Raw genomic sequence first — 24,567 nt, 5'->3', positions numbered from 1 at the left:
AATGGGTTTATGTCCCCTGGAAGAGGAGTGAGGTGTTGGCACTGAAGGGACAGTTACCTGACTCTAGAAAGAATCCGACTGCCTATTATAAGGAATTGACTGAGGCGGCTACTTCAACGGTCATGACATTTGCAGACATAGAGTTAATCTTTGGATTATTGGTTCCAGTGGATGTATGGAGACAAGTGAGTGGGCTGATCATGCAGACGAGCTGGGAGGCACATGGCAGGAGTTAAAGAATTAGGATAAAGAAAGGAAGCCGGGGATAAATCGAGACAGGAGATTTTAGCCCTGCCTGGACGTATTATTAAGTACATGCATTCCCTTCTCCCACCGAAGAAAGTGGATTGGGAAAAGTTGACTGCATGTCGTCAGAAGAAAGAGGAGGGTGTGTCTGACTTCTTTACTCGCTTTGAGGAGGCATTCCCGGATTTCAGTGGTCAGGGTTTGTCGCAGGATGGTGGGGTGCGGCTTTTTGTGAACAGATTTGTGCATAATTTGTTACTGGAAATATCGGCCCAGTTGCAGGCTTCTGAGAGTACGTGGACGACGTCCACCCCTTCTGGCATTTTGAGTATGGCTCAGTACTATGAGCATAGGGAAAATGAGAATAAAGATAAAGCAGAGAAGACAGCAAAGGACCTGAAAACGAGAGTGTTGTTGCAGCAAGTAGCCAGAGGACGGGGACGTGGGGCCCCGCCCACTGCGGCCGTGCAAGGTGGAGTTGAATATGGACGTGGAGGAAGGCAGAGTTTGGCATTAGGGGAAAATCAGTGTGCTAATTGTAAGAAGGAGGGTCACTGGTGGCGGGAGTGTCCGGAGCAGCGGGATGTATACAGAGGACGGGGCAGAGGTAGAGGTCGCACTTAAGTACGTAGGGATGACTGGCAACCTAGTGACGGTCGGCAGACAGGTGGAAACTACTTTGATAGTGACAGGGACAGACAGCATTACCGAAGAGATTGTGACGGGGCGGGACAGACAGTATTATCAAGATGACTATGATGTAGACGAAGTGACAGGTTTTTCTCACAATTATGACAGCGTAGGGCAGAGTAAGGGACCAGTGTCATTGCAGGTAGATCAGCGAGGGCCCTATGTCACTGCGGACTTGCTGGGGTCCACCAAGAAGTTTGTAGTGGATACGGGAGCTATGAAGAGTTCCGTGGCACGTTCCCTGGTCCCTGGGGCGGCTCTGTCTGGCCAGAATAACATCTCCATTGGGTTTTCAGGTACACCGGTGATTAGCCCCATTTCTAAACCACTCACTCTTACGATTGGTCCTTTTACTGTTGATTCTCCGTTCTTTCTCACGTCCCATTGTGGTGAAAATCTTTTAGGTCTAGATTTGTTGAAGAGATTGAATGCTACGATTTACTGTTCGCCGGATGGTGTTTATGTTACCTTGGGCCCCTTTGTTGCTCGGTCTCAGCAATGCTTTTCTAAGGAGGAACCACTCCCACTGGAGCTTAAAGAGGTCCCAGAAGCTTTTTGGGCAAGTAGTGACACTGATGTGGGTAAATTGAATATTGCACCCGTCTCCATTAAGGTCAAGCAGGGAGCTCGTTTACCGTGTATTCCCCAGTATAAGATTTCACAGGAGGGTAAAAAGGCTCTCTTACAGATCATTTACGATTTGATACAATCTGGAGTGGTGGAGGAGACGGCTTCCAATGTGTGCAATAGTCCTATTCTTCCGGTTCTTAAGAAGCCTTCTGCTGATGGTAGTTGTGATCAACAAGATGTTTATTGATTTGTAATTGATTTGCGGCAGATCAAAAAAGTAGTTGAGCCCCAATACCCGGTAGTTTCTGATATAACTACAATTTTGACAATGATTCCTCCCACGGCCAAGTATTTTTCTGTTTTGGACCTCAAGAATGCATTTTTCAGTATCCCTCTTCATCCTGATAGCCGCCATATTTTCGGATTCTCGTTATCTGGTCGTAGTTTCAGATTTTGTAGAATTCCCCAGGGCTATACTGAGAGCCCTAGTATTTACAGTCAAGCATTGAAAACACAATTGGATGATTTGGAACTCCCTGCGGGTAATGTGTTGTTTCAATATGTAGATGACTTGTTGATTGCGTCTGACACGGCGGAAGGTTGTAAGGAGGCCACTGTCCGACTTTTGCATCATTTGGCACGTAATGGACATAAGGTGTCACTCTCTAAGTTTCAGTATTGTCGACAGGAGGTTACCTACCTAGGTCATCTCCTATCGAAGGAGGGGAGGAGGTTGACGCTGGAGCGTGTTATGGCGATAACTAATATGTCTGTTCCTAGGACCCAACTAGGGGTGCGCGCGTTCTTGGGCATAACATCGTATTGTCGTCAGTGGATACCTAACTATGCTTTACTAACCAAGCCCCTTCTTCATTTGACTACCAAGGAGGTGCATGAGCCCTTGCCTTGGACCCCTACATGCCAGGAAGCTTTTGAGTTGTTGAAAACCGCTCTGTGTTCTGCACCTGTACTTGGCACCCCTGATTATCAGAAGTCTTTTGTACTTTATGTGCATGAGGCGGACGGTTGCGTGCTCTCGGTGTTAACCCAGTGTTTTGGGGGAAGCAGAGAACCTGTGCGTATTTCTCTGCTACACTTGACAATATGGCAAGAGCATTGCAGAGATGTCTTAGAGCCACAGCGGCTGCTGCGGTGTCGATTAGACAATCGGCGGGGCTCGTCCTTGGCACTGATCTCACAGTGATGGTACCGCACGCTGTGGACACCCTATTGAATAAAACACAGACACAGCGTTTAACTAGTGCTCGTCTCACGGGCTATGAGTTGACGTTGTTTGCCCCTCATATTACAATTAAAAGATGTGCCACTCTGAATCCAGCCACGTTACTACCCCTCCCTTCGGACGAAAAGGACAATGACGTCCATGATTGTTTGTTTCGGACCGAGGAAGAAACGAAGGGACGGATAGATTTGACAAGACACTCCCCTAATTGAACTCCAAGGGGAATTGTATGTCGATGGCTCGTGTTTTAAACGTCCAGATGGCACTACGACTGCAGCCTATGCCATAAAAACATTGCAGAAGGTTGTGGAGACATCTAGGGTCCCTTATCAGTCAGCACAAGCTGCGGAGTTGGTAGCCTTGTTACGAGCATGTGAATTGAGTGAGGGACTGGATGTGAATATTTATACTGACAGCCAATACGCCTTCGGCGTGGCTCATAGTTATGGGCGACTGTGGGCAGAAAGGTTTTTTTTGACATCGCATGGACAGAAGATACAGCATGGCCCATTGATACTACGATTGTTAACACCATTAACACTTCCCAAAAGACTAGCTGTAATCAAATGTAGTGCACACAAAGCAGTGGTGGACGATGTGGGCCGGGGTAATGCATTTTCAGATCAGACAGCTAAGGAAACTGCTAAGACAAAACTCCCACATATGTTTGTGGCAGGACCGGCTAGGTGGGTACCAGACAATGACATGTTTATGAGTACTGTGGAGAGTGTACAGGATATTCAGATGGGGCAACAGAGGACGAGTTGAAGATATGGAGGGAGAGTGTGGGGCGACTGGACTCGGATGATTGTTGGACAGACTTATCAGACAAACGAAGGTGGTTGCTCCCTGACGCATATGTTCTTCCTGTGGTCACAATGGCTCATGGTCCGGCACATGTTAGTGCAAAGGGGATTTGTAAATTACTGGACCCAGTATGGCGTAATGACAATATCGCTAGAGTGGCGACACATTTAGTACAACGTTGCATGGTCTGCTTGCGATACAATCCAGGGAGGGGGACACCTGTTCTTCCCGGTAATTTTGAACCCCTTCTTTCCCTTTTGAGGTGATCCAGATGGATTATATTGAGATGGAGAGGGTCAATAATCTCAAGTATGTCTTGGTGGTGGTGTGTTCTTTTAGTAGATGGGTGGAGGCTTTCCCAACGAAAGAATGCACAGCTATGGCAACAGCAAAGGTGTTGATTAAGGAATACCTTTCCAGACATGGATTGCCTCGGGTGATCTGGAGTGACAACGGGACACACTTTAATGCCAGATTGATGAAACTGATATGTAATGGACTGCAAATTCAGCAGAAATTTCATGCAGCACGACATCCCCAATCTGCAAGCTTGGTAGAGAGATATAATGGGACTTTGAAGTTAAAGCTGGCTAAGATCCAAGAGAGTACAGGGCTGCGATGGCCAGATGCACTCCCTTTAGCTCTGCTTTCTAGTCGGGTGACAATGAACTCCACGACAGGTATCTCCCCCGTATGAGGTGGTCTTTGGTCGCCCAGCTAATGTTTGGGGTGTCCCGAGGCCTAAATGTTTTGCTGATATTGAATATCCTCTGTTGACAGACTACTTGTATGCTTTGACTAAGGATCTCCGTTCCCTTCATCAGCAGGTAGCAGACACGCTGAAGGCGCAACCGAAGGGGCCTGGACATTCCATCCAACCCGGTGTCTGGGTATTGGTTCGTCGGTGTCAATGGAAATCCTGCTTGGAGCCGAGGTGGAGCGAGCCTCGTTTGGTGTTATTGGCAACGCGTACCGCAGTCAGGATCCAGGGTCACAAGTCGTGGACGCATGTCAGTCACGTGAAGAAGGTTCCACTTCCATTGCTCTATGATGATTGGGTGAGGGAGGGCGTCGCTGATCAGGAAAGTGAAATAGTTCCTCGGTATGTTCCCTTCTCTGATGCTCAGTTGAGGTCAGAGGAGCTAGCTGAGAACGTGGAGAGGCTGACTTCAGTTGAGAGAGACGAAGCCTCTCGAGATCGAATTGATTCGACATCAGTGGATAAGTCCCTTGCCGTTGACCCCCCATTTTGTTCACAGATCCAGAGGTGCGAGGGAGCACTCGCTATAATCTGCGGCCCAGAAAAGGAGAACAGTGCACTGGAAGAGGGGCTGAGCGAGAGAAATAGGGAAGGACTAAAGTGAGAGAAGTAGGGAAGGACTACAGATTGAGCCCTGGTGCACTAGCCGAGACATTGTTACGAGAACATTAGGTCATGTCTGGGCCCAGATTAAGTGCTCCTCTGAGTTGTGAAGCTGTGCAACTCCGATGTGGGAATTAGGGCATGAACAATAGGAGCCTGCCTGTGAGGCTCTAACGGACACAGGGAGACGATCCCCTCTGGTTGGCCTCAGTGTGAACTGATCCTCTCTTTTAGTTTATTATTGGACTTATAGCTACGTGAATATGTACCCTTTTGGCCGTCCCATTCCCGAGGAGGAGCAGCCCTTTGCGGCTCCTCGCAGAGCTGAACCTGAACCTGATTCACCCTGGTTATCATTATCCAGGAACGCAAAAATTGTAGTTATAGTGGTGATCATCATTGTATTCATAATAGTTCTTGGAATTCTATTTTACCTTGATGAGAAGTACCCAGTTCACCAATTCATGTCTACCACTACCCCAACACCTGAACATAATGTGGTTACTTTAGATTATCGAGAGAAATCATTGCGTAAGGGCTACCAGGATAATGTTTTCATTAAGACATTACATCATGCTCATGCTGTATACAATGTTACTGACTGTTAGGTTTGTGGGTTATTGCCTTTAGCGGTACACAAAAAGGATAGGTTGCTGGCGCTTTCATTATCCTATTTGAATAGTTGTGTGGGATGGTATACCCTGATCAGTTTGGTGAAATTCTTCCAGTAACCTGATTTCTTGCAGCCCCGACTCACTAATAGTGGATCCACCCTGACAATGCGAGTACGCCCTATACGCCAACCCCCTTTTGGACCGTTTTCTAATGATGGATGTTTTGACTTTTGTAGATACATGTTACAGAAAGGTGAGACGGTATACTGCACTGAATGACACATATCTCGTTAGAGGGAGTTTTCGGCAGTTGAACTCTTCTTTGATTTTCCGACATCCTCCCCCGGGGAATAGCAGCAGACATCCCTTAGTCCCTATTGCTGTGGTGGGTCCTCAGTCTCCATTTTGCATTCTAGGAAGGGGACCTATAAAGGTTGGTAACAGTTCCTGTAAAGTGACCTCTTCAATCCGATTGCCCATTAGCCCCTCTTTAGTCCCTCCACCAAATATCTATTTTGTCTGCGGTGAGAATGGATACCTCTGGTTATCTGAGGGGTGGGGGGGTGACTGCCATTTAGCGTATCTTCTACCCCCAGTTTATTTGTTTCCTTCTAATTACCATAAGACACATCGTTGGTCCCCAGTGGTTCCCGGACAGAGGCGAAGGAGGGAACTTTAAGCAGATGACGTTGACCAGACTTATACTTCTTTACAACAATGGATGGACATTACCCGGGGGTTGTTACCATTTTGCGGTCCCATGTTCAATAGTAGGGCTATTAGGAGACTATCTCGGGTTATGAAGAAGGTGGTCAATACAGAAGCTGACATTGTGACCAACATGACCGTTGAGATGCAGGCTATGAGACTTTTCACTTTACAAAATAGAATGGTCTTGACGTCATCCTGGCTGATAGGGGTGGAGCCTGCCGCGTCATTGGGACCTCCTGTTGTGTTTATATACCTGATTCCGCTCCCACTGTTAATTTGGCTCTACTAAAACTTCATCGATTGGCTGCTGAGTTACATCAGGACACTGGCACCTGGTCATTGAGTGGGTGGCTCTGGGGTGCTTTCACTTCCTGGGGTTGGAAGATTTTGATGGGGGTAGTGGGAGTTTTGGGGATTGTCTTGATTTGCTGTTTTTGTTTTTATTGCCTTCCTCCTTGTTGCTCGCTTTGTGCCAGTACTATGACCTCTTCAAAATATCAATCTCGACAATATCCAGTTTTGAATAATGTGATACACAAAGAGATTCAATCACTTATGGCTATTGATGGGAGCATCTTTGAGGATTGAGGATATTATTAGCCAGTTGCTTTTCCCATAGTTATTGTAAAGGCACTCCTTTGGCCAATAAAGGCTGCGTTCATGTTAGCCACACAATGCTAAAAGGAGGGTCTGATAGGTTTTGCATTTCCCGCCCCTCAATTCACTCAACATGATGACGTATAAACTAGCATAGTGTGTCTAACCGAATGGTGTGTTGCATATGTATTTAGGACTAATTGGTTATTTTTGTGTTCCAGTTAGCAATTTCATAGCTTAGCTCCTGTGCCGCCATCTTGGGAACATGTCTCCGCGACCAGACTGCAATGCCCCCTCCCTTATGAGCAAAAAATCCCTGGTCTCAGTGTTTCTCGCCTTGAGTTAGTATTTGCAGAAAACTAACAACGAAATGTGTTTCTTTGCTATCAGTAATGTTCCCATGCCCGGGAGGAGCGGAGTCTCGGCTCCGTGGCCTTGGGGGTGATAACAGAGCCATCCCCCCGCAGGTGCAGCGGCTTCATGTGTGCGCTCATTGTTCACCATTTCTCCAGTCCTGTACTTTTCCATTAGGGGCGTTACTAATGTTGCTGTAATATGTTATAATGTATTGTCGTTTTGAGAACCATCAGTTCTCTCGGTTCACTCCTTGGAGTGAAGTCCTGACGGGGCCTCTCTATAGAGAAACTAATGGCCTAATAACTGTCTTCTCCACTGTCTGGCTGGCTTATTATATGGGAATGATATCTGAGTGAGGTAAGTTTGCTCAGGTGGTTTTGAGCCACGCTTATCAGCCGCCTCGCCAGCCAAAGGCTGCAGTCCCGGCTCGGGTGGCCGCCTCCCACTCTGCGCCGCCTCCACGCATCTGCTGTGTGCGTTGGTTGCTCTCCTCACCTCGGCTGCAGCTGCGGCAGCAGCCAGCGGAATGGCTCTTGTTGGGCCTGTCCAGCATCGCCCTTTGGTCTGCCTCCACCAGCGATCTCGAATCTCTGTCAGCAGCCCGGAGCTGCTTCTAAGGGATCACGGCCTTCTGCATAACGGCTGCCCGCCTCTTCCATCAGCAGTGCCGCATCGAAGGTCTGATTCACCAGAGGCCCGACGATCCGGGCAGCCCCTGCAGTCGTTTCCGGTAAGTGTTGCACAGGGTTTAGCTTCCGATACTGGCTGCAGCCTCCCGCCGCGCGCTGTCTCCACGTGTCTTCAGTTTGTGCAGGCCGCACTTTGCCAATTTCCATTTTCCTTGTTTAAGCTGCAGCTGTAATTATGCCCAGTGACCTGCCTTTCACCATGGCTACTGGTGACTAGAGATGACACAACTCGCCTGTAATAAAGAAATTACAGTACACGGATTGTACGTTCTTATGCATTATATATATATGCAGCTGGAAACCAAATGCATAATCGAGCTTGATACCAAGAGTCCAAGAGGGTTAAATATTTGCGAAGATCTGCATTATTTTTTATGAGATCACTTGCCAGGCGTTGTTTAGAGCTAACAGAATTAACTTACGGCACTTAAGCACTTTGGTTTTTTAAATATTTTGTATACATCCTCTGGGCACATTCCTAGTCCCTTTACGTTTCATAAATCTAGATCTTTGTAGTGTGACCTGTTGATGTGTGTTTTACCATTTATTTATGGGGTTCTTATGAATGATTGTTTTTTTACTATTTATTTATGGAGTTTTATGAATTATTGGTTTTATACTATTTAATGGCGCATTTGCACAGATTTTAAATTATATGTATTACTTGATATCACCGTAGGACATGAAATGTGTTAAATATGGGTCTGGATTAGTCCTTATTTAAGGGTGTCTATTCTTTTGGATTTTCTAGCCATATTTTGGAATTCTATACATTGTACCATTATGGGCATGTATGTAATTTAATGGTGTAATTTAATGGTTGTATCGACGACTAAAAAGAGGAATTTCAATTTTCCTGGCAAAATGTATTTATACATAAAACTGTTTTCAATTATAGTAATACAGATGACGGTGTTTGCTCCTATCGCCCTCTTTTTCTTAGACCAACATCGTGAAACATATACAGATGCCCCGGACGGGACCTCTTTCAATGGTTTAAGCATTATTAGATGTTCAAACTACAGATATGGGATTTTATGTTTATAGCACTTTATCACTTGCACTTTCTGTCGGGGGTTTTTCAACAGGTAGGGCGTGCTGTGAAGGATACTTGTACACTGAATGATGGTAGTAAATTTACATAATAGTGTTGATTTACCAGCAATGGGGATGAAATAACCATTTAGGGAAATCAATTGTTAAGATGAGAAACCAGTTATTTTAAACAAAACTGTGTTTTAAGCAATAATATTTTTATTAATGATTGTTGTGACCCAATAGTGAAGTGAAAAATGTAATTGTAAAGACATTAATTGTTTAAAACGGGTGCACTTATCAATCCCTACAATGTCAAATTATTTGCAGTTCAGTGTTGTATTATACAGCCGCCAGTGCCTCTAGTAGATCGAGTGTGGTGTTAAAGAGTCTTTTTACCATATTCACTACTGACCATGTGACACCTAATCGCAGGATTGGCCTGTGGGTGTTTAAATGTGTTGGGTTTCACATACGGACATTGAGTGATCAAGGCGACCGAGTTCGCCGAAACGCGTCTTGTTTTTTGCGCACATGCAGTTCACGAACAAATAAAATAAAGAAATACCTGTAATTTGGAAATTCAACGAAGTGTCCGTTTCTCCATTCGCGCTGAAAATGCTGCTGGGAGCTTAACGTGATATATATATATATATATATATGAGGTACGTGGTGCTCCCGGAGCTTTAACCAACACAGCAATTTCAGCCGATCAGCAAAACAGGAACAGCAAGACCCAAGGATGGTGCAAATGTTCTTTATTAAATATTAACCCAGCACCAGTCCGCCATGACGCGTTTCGGCTAGAGGTAGCCTTGATCACATGACATCGTCACGAGGGCTGATCACCCATTTAAAGTGCAAAATGCCATCACATGGAATGGAAACAGAAGAGATACTATCATTGTTTCCATACTTTTACAATTATTTCATTACGGCATAAATGCCAGCATTGCACATAATTTCAAAGGATTGGTCATAGTTTGTAGTTAATACATACAATTACCATCGACCAACTAGTACCATTCAAGTAAAATCATCTATTTACAAGAGTATACATGGCAACGGCTACAACAAACTTTTAAAATGATATAAAAGTTAAAAGCCGAATAATTAGTTATATGCAATTAAAATATAACCATTAAAACTCCAAAACATTGTGCAAAATATGCTCTAATTGTATAGTTCCGTTATCATGAACTCCAAACAATGTACAATGATGCCCAAGTGGGCTGTAAATGACAAGACCTGTGGTAGGTACTATAATTGTGCAAATTCGCTGTTAGTGCAAAACATTGTGATGGCATTAAAGTGCTCCCAAGAATGTGAAGTTGATACTAAATTCAAACAATTATTAAAATTAAAATGGTCATGGAGGGTATCAGGGACAAGTTAAACAATTAATTAAACTTCATAGGTCACAGTTCATAAAGAGGTTCAGACTTCATTACAAGATTCAATAAATAAAGGTGCAATAAGCAAGAAAACATACGATTTATCAATTACTCAGAGATAGGTGTGGCAATCCTCCCCAATATTGAGACCTTGCGGTGCCTTGGTATCAAGTAGTATTATATAGCGAGTCTCCAATTTACGTAAAAGGCACTCCCTATCACCGCCTCTCCTTTGGGGAGGAACACAATCTATCGCGAAGTACTTTAATAGGGATGCATCCTTTCCATGTTTACTTTCAAAATGCCTGGCTACAGGATATGTCACATCTGCGTGGGTGATAGCTCGCAGATGCTGTAGTATTCGCTTGTGCACTTGTGGTCGAGTGCTGCCTACATATCTCAACCCGCACGGGCATTCCAGAACATAAACTACAAACTCAGATTTGCAGTTTAATTTCTGTTTGATTTTAATTGGAAAAGGTGAAAGAGGAGTGGAAACCTCCGTTTTACTAATACCATGTTTACAAGCTTTACAGGTTGGGCACCTTAAGAATCCTTTGCTCCCACTGAGCCATGAACCTGAAATTACCTCAGGGCTACTAGAAACAAGACTGTCTTGCATTGCCCGGGCTTTACGATAGGTAATGCTGGGATGTTTAGTCATGAGGGAACCAATTATAGGATCACTAGAGACTAGGAACCAGTTGTCCTTAACTATTTTATGGATACTTTTATGCTGGTTATTGTATGCCATAATTAGTCTAGTCTCCTCACCTACCTTTTCAGTCAGGATCTTAGGTTGAACACTACCTGAGCCCAGGAGTGTAGCTCTGTCAATCTTATTGGCTCTCTTGATGGCATTATCTATGGTCTCTAATTTGTAGCCACGTCCAATGAATTGTGCTTTACAGAGGGATTGTGCCAGTCGGCATTCTTGTTCATTGCTGCATATTCTCCGAATACGAAGCATCTCCCCATAGAGGATACTACGTATCAGATGTGATGGATGCGGATGTATGACGTTACAACGCATGCTTTTACCACGCATGCTGTTACAACGCAAGTATTACAACGCAAACCTTTACAACGCATTACACTTTGGGGTGCTGGATAGTGAATAGTGTAATTTACTATTCCAACTCCAGTCCCCGTGGACACTAGGGAAGGTGTTGGACAGTAAATTAAAACTATTCCCTATCCTAGAGCGCCCCCCAGTGTAATGCGTTGTAAATGTTTTCGTTGTAATACTTGCGTTGTAACAGCACTGCGTGGTGAAAGTTTCGTTGTAAAGGATGTTTCCCGATGGATGCTGACTGTCTGCATGCAGCAATGTATTCCCTGCTGTAGGCTTACGATATAGTCTAGTCTGAAGGTTGCCTTCATGGACAAAGATCTCCACATCTAAGAACACAATGGACGATTTGCTGAGGGTGCTAGTGAATTGAATATTAAGAATGTTTTCGTTCAATTCCTTTATGAATTCAACGGCCTCTTCCTCAGTACCATCCCATACAAACATCAAATCGTCTATATATCTTAACCACAGTTTTACATTGGAGTTCATGGTGGCAGCATGTTGTTTCATCAGGACCTGCTCCTCCCAGTACCCCATATGAAGACAGGCGTAACTAGGAGAGAAGCAGGCCCCCATTGCCACTCCCCTGGTCTGTAAGAAGAGTTGGTTAGCGAACAGAAAAATATTGTTCTCAAGACAGATCGTAATCATATCTAACAACATTCTTGAGTGTTCCCGGAAACAAATGTCTCTTTTCCCAAGAAAATGTTGTATAGCCTTCAAACCATCAGTGTGGAATATGCTGGTATAGAGTGAAGTCACGTCCATGGATACCAGCACATAGTTAGGGCTCCATATAAAATCCTGTAGTTTTCTCAACAAATCACTGGTGTCCAGAATAAAGGATGGTAGGCCTCTTACAAAGTCCTGTAAAAAAAAGTCAATATACCTGCTCATATTCTCTAACAGGCTGTTGCAAGCAGATATTATGGGCCTGCCAGGGGGTTGTAGCAAATTCTTATGTACTTTCGGGATAAAATAGATAACCGGCATCACTGGGTAATCTTTTTTAAGAAACTTATATTCATCCATCGAAATCAAGCCCTTGCTTCTCCAGGCAGACAATTTCAGATAGATTTCATTTCTTGTCTGCAAAGCCTCCTGCATAGAGATGCGTCTGTAGCATTCCCTATCGTTAAGTTGTTTATGGGCTTCCTCCAAGTACATTTTCCGTGGCCATAAGACCACGTTACCCCCTTTATCGGATTGTCTGATAACCAGGTTTTTGTTTGCTCTCAGCTTTTTAATCAAGGTGTGGTATTCTCTGTCTCTATAGTTATAGCGTTTGGTTGAGTTTGCTGTCTTGATCTGTAACTCCTTTAATTGCGAGGCAACACGGTCATGAAAAATATCAACATTATCTTTTAGCATCAGGGGACAAAATTTAGATTTTGTTTTGAAGTGAGTTGGACAGGCAGTGGGTAAGGGTTCACCACCAAGTGCAGCTTGGCTCTCTGTTATAGGACACAGTTCCTCTTGCTGGAGCTCAAAGAATTCCTGCGTTAGTGCTGCTCCTAATATGATGGTGTCACTGGCACCGCTCGATACACTGGTTTTGGGAGCAGTTACTTGCATTGTGTGTGAGGAAAGAGCATGTATTGCGACACAACCATAGCTGAGAATGCCAGTCACCCAAGACTGATAAACATGAACGTTAAAAAACATTGTTCTAATTTGTCCATAAAAATCCAAATAGTTGCTTCCACGTTATTTTATTGGAAATTGAGCACTTTAACACCTCTTTCACGTGAAAAACTATTTTACCCACAATGCAATGCATTTCACTGTTAAAGTTTTTTTCACTGTGCACTAAAAATAAAAGTAGGCTCGTGTTAGAGCTCAACACCCGTGATCAAGCCTTCGGCTGAAGGCAAAACGCGTTGGGTTAAGACGAGTATGCTGAAAATAAAGCAGTTGGTCTAAAACTGAAATTTGCCTGAGTGAGTGCCTCCTTACCGGTTTCCAGACGGTTTTTGTGTGCATATATATATATATATATATATATATATATATATATATATATATATATATATATATATATATATGTATAGCAGCAGAGTCGCCTGAACACTTTCGTTGGCATCTGAGGAAGGCCTAATCCAGGCCGAAATGCATTATGCCCAACAACAGCTTAATAAATGGTGTCTCCTGTTTCCCCGCTGAGGTCTCTGCTTCTGCTAATTTTGGGAGAAGATGGTGTTTCATTTTGCGCGCATTTCCAGATAATGCGCTTCAGTGACCCCGTTCCACTTTGAGGCTTGGACACATCTGGACCCTGCGTTTGCAGTCTCATATTTAAGCAAGTTATTGCTACTGTCACAAGCCCGCCTCTGAACATCGGTGTTTTCCTGGGCGGCAGCAATGGCTGAACCGTGACTTCACGGGGGACTCACTAGCACTGTTTTGTTGGGTCCCTGCTCGCTACACATCGGGACTAGGAGGCTGGAACGTAAAGGGGACCGGAGGGAGCATGCTGATTATTTTGCGGGTTACTGACTTTTGCTGCTCGCTACATTGCCGCATCAACGTTTGTCCACTTGGACACACCACCAGCAGCACTCACCTGGCTGTTGCATTATGGACCCTGCAGTTCCTACGAGCGGCAGGCAGCGTGATTCAACTCCATTGGTGGGCGTGGCGCCTATCTACAAATAGGATTGCGGCATGGACTACTTTTTCGAGCAGCAGAGTCGCCTGAACACTTTCGTTGGCATCTGAGGAAGGCCTAATCCAGGCCGAAATGCATTATGCCCAACAACAGCTTAATAAATGGTGTCTCCTGTTTCCCCGCTGAGGTCTCTGCTTCTGCTAATTTTGGGAGAAGATGGTGTTTCATTTTGCGCGCATTTCCAGATAATGCGCTTCAGTGACCCCGTTCCACTTTGAGGCTTGGACACATCTGGACCCTGCGTTTGCAGTCTCATAATTAAGCAAGGTATTGCTACTGTCACAAGCCCGCCTCTGAACATCGGTGTTTTCCTGGGCGGCAGCAATGGCTGAACCGTGACTTCACAGGGGACTCACTAGCACTGTTTTGTTGGGTCCCTGCTCGCTACACATCGGGACTAGGAGGCTGGAACGTAAAGGGGACCGGAGGGAGCATGCTGATTATTTTGCGGGTTACTGACTTTTGCTGCTCGCTACATTGCCGCATCAACGTTTGTCCACTTGGACACACCACCAGCAGCACTCACCTGGCTGTTACATTATGGACCCTGCAGTTCCTACGAGCGGCAGGCAGCGTGATTCAACTCCATTGGTGGGCGTGGCGCCTATCTACAAATAGGATTGCGGCATGGACTACTTTTTCGAGCAGCAGAGTCGCCTGAACACTTTCGTTGGCATCTGAGGAAGGCCTAATCCAGGCCGAAATGCATTATGCCCAACAACAGCTTAATAAATGGTGTCTCCTGTTTCCCCGCTGAGGTCTCTGCTTCTGCTAATTTTGGGAGAAGTTGGTGTTTCATTTTGCGCGCATTTCCAGATAATGCGCTTCAGTGACCCCGTTCCACTTTGAGGCTTGGACACATCTGGACCCTGCGTTTGCAGTCTCATAATTAAGCAAGGTATTGCTACTGTCACAAGCCCGCCTCTGAACATCGGTGTTTTCCTGGGCGGCAGCAATGGCTGAACCGTGACTTCACGGGGGACTCACTAGCACTGTTTTGTTGGGTCCCTGCTCGCTACACATCGGGACTAGGAGGCTGGAACGTAAAGGGGACCGGAGGGAGCATGCTGATTATTTTGCGGGTTACTGACTTTTGCTGCTCGCTACATTGCCGCATCAACGTTTGTCCACTTGGACACACCACCAGCAGCACTCACCTGGCTGTTGCATTATGGACCCTGCAGTTCCTACGAGCGGCAGGCAGCGTGATTCAACTCCATTGGTGGGCGTGGCGCCTATCTACAAATAGGATTGCGGCATGGACTACTTTTTCGAGCAGCAGAGTCGCCTGAACACTTTCGTTGGCATCTGAGGAAGGCCTAATCCAGGCCGAAATGCATTATGCCCAACAACAGCTTAATAAATGGTGTCTCCTGTTTCCCCGCTGAGGTCTCTGCTTCTGCTAATTTTGGGAGAAGATGGTGTTTCATTTTGCGCGCATTTCCAGATAATGCGCTTCAGTGACCCCGTTCCACTTTGAGGCTTGGACACATCTGGACCCTGCGTTTGCAGTCTCATAATTAAGCAAGGTATTGCTACTGTCACAAGCCCGCCTCTGAACATTGGTGTTTTCCTGGGCGGCAGCAATGGCTGAACCGTGACTTCACGGGGGACTCACTAGCACTGTTTTGTTGGGTCCCTGCTCGCTACACATCGGGACTAGGAGGCTGGAACGTAAAGGGGACCGGAGGGAGCATGCTGATTATTTTGCGGGTTACTGACTTTTGCTGCTCGCTACATTGCCGCATCAACGTTTGTCCACTTGGACACACCACCAGCAGCACTCACCTGGCTGTTGCATTATGGACCCTGCAGTTCCTACGAGCGGCAGGCAGCGTGATTCAACTCCATTGGTGGGCGTGGCGCCTATCTACAAATAGGATTGCGGCATGGACTACTTTTTCGAGCAGCAGAGTCGCCTGAACACTTTCGTTGGCATCTGAGGAAGGCCTAATCCAGGCCGAAATGCATTATGCCCAACAACAGCTTAATAAATGGTGTCTCCTGTTTCCCCGCTGAGGTCTCTGCTTCTGCTAATTTTGGGAGAAGATGGTGTTTCATTTTGCGCGCATTTCCAGATAATGCGCTTCAGTGACCCCGTTCCACTTTGAGGCTTGGACACATCTGGACCCTGCGTTTGCAGTCTCATAATTAAGCAAGGTATTGCTACTGTCACAAGCCCGCCTCTGAACATCGGTGTTTTCCTGGGCGGCAGCAATGGCTGAACCGTGACTTCACGGGGGACTCACTAGCACTGTTTTGTTGGGTCCCTGCTCGCTACACATCGGGACTAGGAGGCTGGAACGTAAAGGGGACCGGAGGGAGCATGCTGATTATTTTGCGGGTTACTGACTTTTGCTGCTCGCTACATTGCCGCATCAACGTTTGTCCACTTGGACACACCACCAGCAGCACTCACCTGGCTGTTGCATTATGGACCCTGCAGTTCCTACGAGCGGCAGGCAGCGTGATTCAACTCCATTGGTGGGCGTGGCGCCTATCTACAAATAGGATTGCGGCATGGACTACTTTTCCGAGCAGCAGAGTCGCCTGAACACTTTCGTTGGCATCTGAGGAAGGCCTAATCCAGGCCGAAATGCATTATGCCCAACAACAGCTTAATAAATGGTGTCTCCTGTTTCCCCGCTGAGGTCTCTGCTTCTGCTAATTTTGGGAGAAGATGGTGTTTCATTTTGCGCGCATTTCCAGATAATGCGCTTCAGTGACCCCGTTCCACTTTGAGGCTTGGACACATCTGGACCCTGCGTTTGCAGTCTCATAATTAAGCAAGGTATTGCTACTGTCACAAGCCCGCCTCTGAACATCGGTGTTTTCCTGGGCGGCAGCAATGGCTGAACCGTGACTTCAAGGGGGACTCACTAGCACTGTTTTGTTGGGTCCCTGCTCGCTACACATCGGGACTAGGAGGCTGGAACGTAAAGGGGACCGGAGGGAGCATGCTGATTATTTTGCGGGTTACTGACTTTTGCTGCTCGCTACATTGCCGCATCAACGTTTGTCCACTTGGACACACCACCAGCAGCACTCACCTGGCTGTTGCATTATGGACCCTGCAGTTCCTACGAGCGGCAGGCAGCGTGATTCAACTCCATTGGTGGGCGTGGCGCCTATCTACAAATAGGATTGCGGCATGGACTACTTTTTCGAGCAGCAGAGTCGCCTGAACACTTTCGTTGGCATCTGAGGAAGGCCTAATCCAGGCCGAAATGCATTATGCCCAACAACAGCTTAATAAATGGTGTCTCCTGTTTCCCCGCTGAGGTCTCTGCTTCTGCTAATTTTGGGAGAAGATGGTGTTTTATATATATATATATATATATATATGTATATATATATATATATATATATATATATATGTAATGTGACCAAGACCACGGACGTGGTTGAAACGCATCATCCTCACCTGCTGTGCCGGGAATAACGTGCTAAGGGAAACCTGCTCTTGCTTCAATGAAGCAAAGCAGATTGCTTTTCCACATAGGGAGCTGCATGTTTGCAGCTCCCCATGTGGAAAAGCAATGCCTGCTCCCGCAAGACGTGGGGAGCCGGCGGGACCTTGGGGGGATTGGGGACCCCCACGGTCCCCAATGGATATGGCCGGCCCTGGGGTTATGGGGTCCCTGGGGCCATAGTGGCCCGGGAGGGGGGCCACGCGGTCCGCCTCCCCCAATATAAAAAAATTAATTAAAAACATGAAAAGGCCGGCCCCGGGGGATGGGGTCCCCGGGGCCATAAATGGCCGGAGAAGGGGGGCCACACAGCCCCCCTCCAATAATTTTATTTTAAAAAACTGCCCATGCCCTTGGGGATGGGGTCCTCAGGCCGAATATGGCCTCGGGAGGGGGGTCACGCAGCCCCCTTCCAATTTTTTAAAATAAAATATAAAAAAAAATAGGGTCAGTGCCTGGGGAATGGGGTCCCCGGGGCCAATAAAATAGGAAAGGAAGGGGGGGCCACACAGCCTCTTCTTAAAAAAAGTAATTTAAAAAAAGACCAGCATCGCGCCAGAGTCCTCGCCCCCTCCCTGCAGCACTCTGCAAACGTGCCCCCCTCCACGTTGTAAGATGGGGAGCTAATTCCGCTTGAATACTGGGGGTCCCTGGGGGGCAACTAGCCCACCAGAAGCCTCCAGTATGCACCAGGGAGCTGCGTTGCAGAGAGGTGTTCAGAGGCCATGCCCCTTTATACACCTCTTTCAACGCAGCTCTGTGGCGCTTAATGGAGGTACCTGGTGGGCTAGTTGCATCCCAGGGACCCTCAGGATCAAGGGGACTTTATCCCCCAACTTAAAACGCCCACAGGGTGTGTTTGCACACATGTCACCTCAGGCCCCCTCCCTCCCTTCACCAGTGTGCAAACGCGCACTGTGGCGTGTTTAAAAGGTAGTTTTAATTCCCCTGCCCTATTATGTATTGGGGTCTTACAGAGATACCCCAACGCATAGTATTCCCTAGTGTATGTAGGTGTTTTCACTGTATTCTAAGTGTCTTTTAGCATAGCACTGGCTCTTAGCCTGGTTAGTCAGAGTCAGTTACCACCAGTACCTGTCTGAAAAAGTTGTGGGCAGAGGAGGACTTCCTGCTCCTCTGTTGGTTCTTTCTGCACATCTCTTCTTCTTCCTGCACTTTTCTTCGTCTTTGTGGACTTCTGTTGCTTCTTTCTGCATTTCTTTTTTTCTTTCTGTGCGTTGTTTCTTCTTTTATCACGTCCTACCTCTGTAGGCATAATTAGAAACTAGCAATTAAAAAACCTTTGAAATTCACTGAAAAAAACATAGGTTTCAGGCACGTTATAGTTAGAAATGAGCATTTATGAGTGATGTCACTGACCATGTCATGAGTAATGTAATATGTGACGTCATCAGCAGTGCATCGCGGGCGCGCAAGTTATAGTTAGCTAAACTAACTATAATGGGGGAATTTCTATGGTTTTGTACGAGTGAAATGTCCAACTAACTATAACGCCCCTAAACCTATGTTTTTTTTCAGTGAATATATATATATATTCACTGAAAAAACCATAGGTTATAGACCATATATAGTTAGGAATTAGCATTTAAAAAACCTTATTTTACTCACACAAAACCATTGAAATTCCATATATAGTTAGTTGCACTAACTATATATCGCGCACCCGCAATCCACTGCTGATGATGTTACATATTACATCATTCATGACATGGTCAGTGACATCACTGATGACATCACTGATGACATCTCAAATGACATCACTGATGACATCACTGATGACGTCATCCAGTGACTGTGTGTTTCTGTAAAGTTTAAATATGTTTTACATATTGAAGAATGAGTAGATGTATAACTGTCTGGGCGAAGGATTTAGTAGGTGCATGACTGAATGTATGAGTGAGTGATTAAATGTGTCTCACTGAGTGCATGGGTTAGTGACTAAACTGTCTTAATTTGTGCATCATTATGTCTGTTGTTCTGTAAACTGCTGCATGTGTTGATCAGTAGCTATATGATTAACTATATGGGTTATTGATTGATTGTCCAAGTATTTGTATGGGAGACTGAGTGTGTGTGTGGCTGGCTGGGAGGTGTGTGACTCTGTGCAGATCAATGTGTACTTGTATCAATGATTGTATAAGAAAGTAAGTATGTGTTAGTATATGTTTGAAAATGTAAGGTGCTCTATGTTTAACTGTATAGACAAGAAAATGGAAGTGTGATTGATTCTTTACAGGACTGACTAGGTGTGTGAGTAACTCCATGGATGAGTGGCAGAGTGTGAGTGTCTGTATAGGTGTATGAGTGCATATGATAGTGTTGTAAAGATGAGTGATTGTATGTATGAATGATTGTATGGGTGAATGAGTGAATGTGTGTGTAGACGTAGGAATCAGTGAGTACGTATGTAGTAACTAGTATTGGTGTGTCAATGGTTTCAAAAATTATACTCTGTATTTAACACTGGGTGAAACAGAGGTTATATTAAAATGTGAGGAGATGCATTGTATTGTCACATGAATGATATCATCAGTGATGTGGTCATTGATGTCAAATGAGATGTCATCAGTGATGTCATCAGTGATGTCATTTGAGATGTCATCAGTGATGTCATCAGTGATGTCACTGACCATGTCATGAATGATGTAATATGTGACATCATCAGCAGTGGATTGCGGGTGCACGATATATAGTTAGTGCAACTAACTATATATGGAATTTCAATGGTTTTGTGTGAGTAAAATAAGGTTTTTTAAATGCTAATTCCTAACTATATATGGTCTATAACCTATGGTTTTTTCAGTGAATTTTCAAGGTTTTGTAAATGCTAATTCCTAACTATATATGGTCTATAACCTATGGTTTTTTCAGTGAATTTCAATGGTTTTTTAATAGCAAATATCATAAGCTGTCGAATGTCAAGTACGTGGTAAGTGAAAACATTTTCGTGTTTATGCACACTGATCTGCTTTGAATGGTGCCCCCCCCCCTCATTTCTATTAGGAGTACTCTCTCTTTGCACATAGTGAAGGGTAGTTAACGCAGGCCTTTGCCCCTGTTGTAATACGTCGTGCCTGCTTCTCTCTCCATTTGATTGATTGTTATCCAAGTATTTACTGTTTTAGAATTGGTTCTCTTTGGTTCATTCTCTATTTACAAACAAACACAGAGTCGCAATACTCTGTTTAGTCTTTGCAGATAACGAAAAATCGTGTAAAAAAAAAAAGAAAAGGAATCGAGCAAAATCAGTAGGCCACTAATGGGATCTCTTTTTGACCGCGCTAAAATAGAAACATTAGGAACAACCCCTCATGACAAATACAAAACTAGTGAAATGAACTGAACTCCACACAATGATGGCTGCAAAACAGCTCGGCTCCGCCACCCACCCCGCCCAAAATAACGATAAAGAGCGGCTGCCATGATTGGTTGCGGAATGGCCACGACGGAGCTACGAAATGGTGCTGCTCTCATGCTAACCCCAGCTTCAGTCTGAAACATCCAGAAACACTGTAGACTACCAATTCGATCAGTTCCGGTAGCGCCCCAATGTAACCCGGTAGAGAAGAACTAGCCCTCCCCTCTTTGACTAATGGTTCTTGTTGCCTGTCCCTTCTGTTGTCATTTAACAGAACTATTTAGCCTGCTGAAAGGGGTTGTGTTCCGACCGCTGGTTGGTGGAGACATTTTGACTATATTCTGGACCTGCGTTGTCGCGTAATGCGTCATATGATGCGCCGCGTTAGCGCATCCAGAAGTCATCCGGGGCGCGACGCGCAGCGCGTAACGTAGCATAACAGGTCATGTGACTTGTTAATAAAACTTTTCATTGGTTCATTTTACTTTTCTTATTCTAATGATGAAAGGCTTGGTCATATGACCTAAAAATTACGCTTTTTATTACTTCCGAACATTATTTTTTCTTAAATATATGTTATAATGTTCCAGGCTAATGTACTTTCCCGGAAAATTTACAACTGTCCTGCAAGTAAAATATATTCTTTTTTCGAGAAAAAGAGCGTTTCTTCGTCCCATGACGGAGCCGTTGAGCAAAAGAGGGTCGACCTGCTGTCTTAGTCGCCGATACGCCTGAATATGAGATTCTTATCGATCACTTTATGTTGCAGGAATAGAAAACACAACAGCCCTTGACCATTTATCTTTACTGCGTTCCTTCGTATTATACCTTTTACCCTTCATGTAATTGGTCTGCTTTATTTCACTTGCCTTTTAATGATTCTAAAACAGTGACTATTATTAAAAACTTTACCAATGCATATACTACTACCATGTTTTCTTTTAAAAACCTTTATTGTGAAAATTTCATTATACAAATACGGGCCTATAACCACGTGCGCCGGCCACGGAGCAAACTGTAATCGTATATGATGAGTAGACATTTACACTGTAGAGGAACGTAACGGGCGGGCCATTAGGTTGCAAGAACTAAGGTGTCTAACAGTTACGGAATCGGTGGACGTACATTTTATAATTAAAATACGACAGGGCCAGTTACAATAAAATTATCTAGATATACATTTGCGGGCAAGTACCATGGGTGACGTTAATTCGAACTTTCAATAGTACAGTAATCAATAACACATCAGAACTTAATATCAATAGGGATGTCGAAATATTCAATCAATTCTCGTCCCCGCCCGCCATGTGCTTCAAAACTGCATACGTATCTCGTGATTTCAAGGTTCTGCAACCAGTACACAACAAGGAGTTACGAGTCCCATTTATTCCGGCGCCATTTTGGGCGAGGACGGGCAGGTCCAGGATATAGTCAAAATGTCTCTACCAACCATCGACTATGATGATGTTCATATGCTGTATTTATTAGAGTAACACTCATCTGTCCACATGAAATTAATTTGCCACAATCTAAACATGTCATTTTAATCTTTCCAAAGTTCTTCTAAATATTTGGGACCGTTTCCCTTGCCTCTGATGCTGTCAGTGCCACTTCTTTGATGAATGTACTAGCAGGTCAGGGGTTCTCCTCCAAATCTCTCTTTTATGCAGCACTATAATTAATTGGTGCCACCTCTCCATATGACGATGCATGGTATAGTTACCATAACTATATATTTTTTCGGTTCCTCTGGAGAGTTCATCGTGGCAGATGAAGCGTGTAACGTACCGGGCATTTACCTTTTTTTGCATGTACAGGAAAGGAAAGAAAAAAAATCGAGCGTCCGAGTTCTAAGGTGTCCCAGGGCCATTTTAGTGGACCAGGCCCAAATCCAAAGAACAGGCCGCCATTTTGAGAGTCCTGTTGCAGCCGCCTGTCGCTGTAGCATCAAGAGCAGCCGAAACTCAGCTGAATGGCAACTGAAACGGTAAAGGGGCGCCCCACTACAGCAGACGAGCCTCCACCTAGGAAGGCCCGTTCACGCCGCCTCCCCCCCCCCCCCTTCGGGCACCCCACGCCGTTATTCGGAGCAGTATTGTAGGATGGCCACACCAGTGCGGCAACTTGCTAGACATCACCTCGGTGGTAACCGAATCTCAGCGCCTTGTGGTGTCTCCTCTTCAGAAAATATTCTTGCGCTACCTTTGCCCCATTCACACATCGGTCCGCTACTGACGCCATCTCACAGGCTAATGGGGCGCCCCACGCCGAGTTTCAGCATTGTAGGATGACCACACCAGTACAGCAACTTCCTAGACATCACCTCGGTGCCATCCGGATCTCGGCGCCCCACTGCAGATGAAGTGCCTCTCAACTATGAAACCACCACGGTGACATCCGGATCTTGGCGCCTTGTGCTGGTTCCGGCCTATTCACACATCGGTCCGCTACTGACGCCATCTCACAGGCTAATGGGGCGCCCCACGCCGAGTTTCAGCATTGTAGGATGACCACACCAGTACAGCAACTTGCTAGACATCACCTCGGTGCCATCCGGATCTTGGCATCTCAACGCCTAGTGGTATCTTCCATACAGAAAATATTGTTGCGCTGCCTTTGGCCCCATTCGCACATCGGTCCGCAACTGACACCATCTCACAGGCCAACAGGGCGCCCCACGCCGACTTTTACCATTGTAGGATGGCCACACCAGTACAGCAACTTGCTAGACATCACCTCGGTGCCATCCGGATCTTGGCATCTCAGCGCCTTGTGGTGTCAGTCAGAAAATATTGTTGCGCTGCCTTTGGCCCCATTCGCACATCGGTCCGCTACTGACACTATCTCACAGGCCAACAGGGCGCCCCACGCCGACTTTTACCATTGTAGGATGGCCACACCAGTGCCACAACTTGCTAGACACCACCTCGGTGCCATCCGGATCTTGGCATCTCAGCGCCTTGTGGTGTCTTCTATTCCGAAAATATTGTTGCGCTGCCTTTGGCCCCATTCGCACATCGGTCCGCTACTGACGCCATCTCACAGGCCAACGGGGCGCCCCACGCCGACTTTCAACATTATAGGATGGCCACACCAGTGCGGCAACTTACTAGACACCACCTCGGTGCCATCCGGATCTTGGCGCGTTGTGCTGCCTTCGGCCTATTCGCACATCGGTCCGCTACTGACGCAAACTCACAGGCCAACGGGGCGCCCCACGCCGACTTTCAGCATTGTAGGATGGCCACACCAGTGCTGCAACTTGCTAGACACCACCTCGGTGCCATCCGGATCTTGGCATCTCAGCGCCTTGTGGTGTCTTCTATTCAGAAAACATTGTTGCGCTGCCTTTGGCCCCATTCGCACATCGGTCTGCTACTGACGCCATCTCACAGGCCAACGGGGCGCCCCACGCCGACTTTCAACATTGTAGGATGGCCACAGCAGTGCACCTTACTAGACACCACCTCGGTGCCATCCGGATCTTGGCGCGTTGTGCTGCCTTCGGCCTATTCGCACATTGGTCCGCTACTGACGCGAACTCACAGGCCAACAGGGCGCCCCACGCCGACTTTCAGCATTGTAGGATGGCCACACCAGTGCTGCAACTTGCTGGACACCACCTCGGTGCCATCCGGATCTTGGCGCGTTGTGTTGCC

The sequence above is a fragment of the Lissotriton helveticus genome, chromosome 4_1, assembly GCF_964261635.1.
Source record: "Lissotriton helveticus chromosome 4_1, aLisHel1.1, whole genome shotgun sequence".
Classification (NCBI taxonomy): domain Eukaryota; kingdom Metazoa; phylum Chordata; class Amphibia; order Caudata; family Salamandridae; genus Lissotriton; species Lissotriton helveticus.
Note: the sequence above shows the minus strand (reverse complement) of the source record.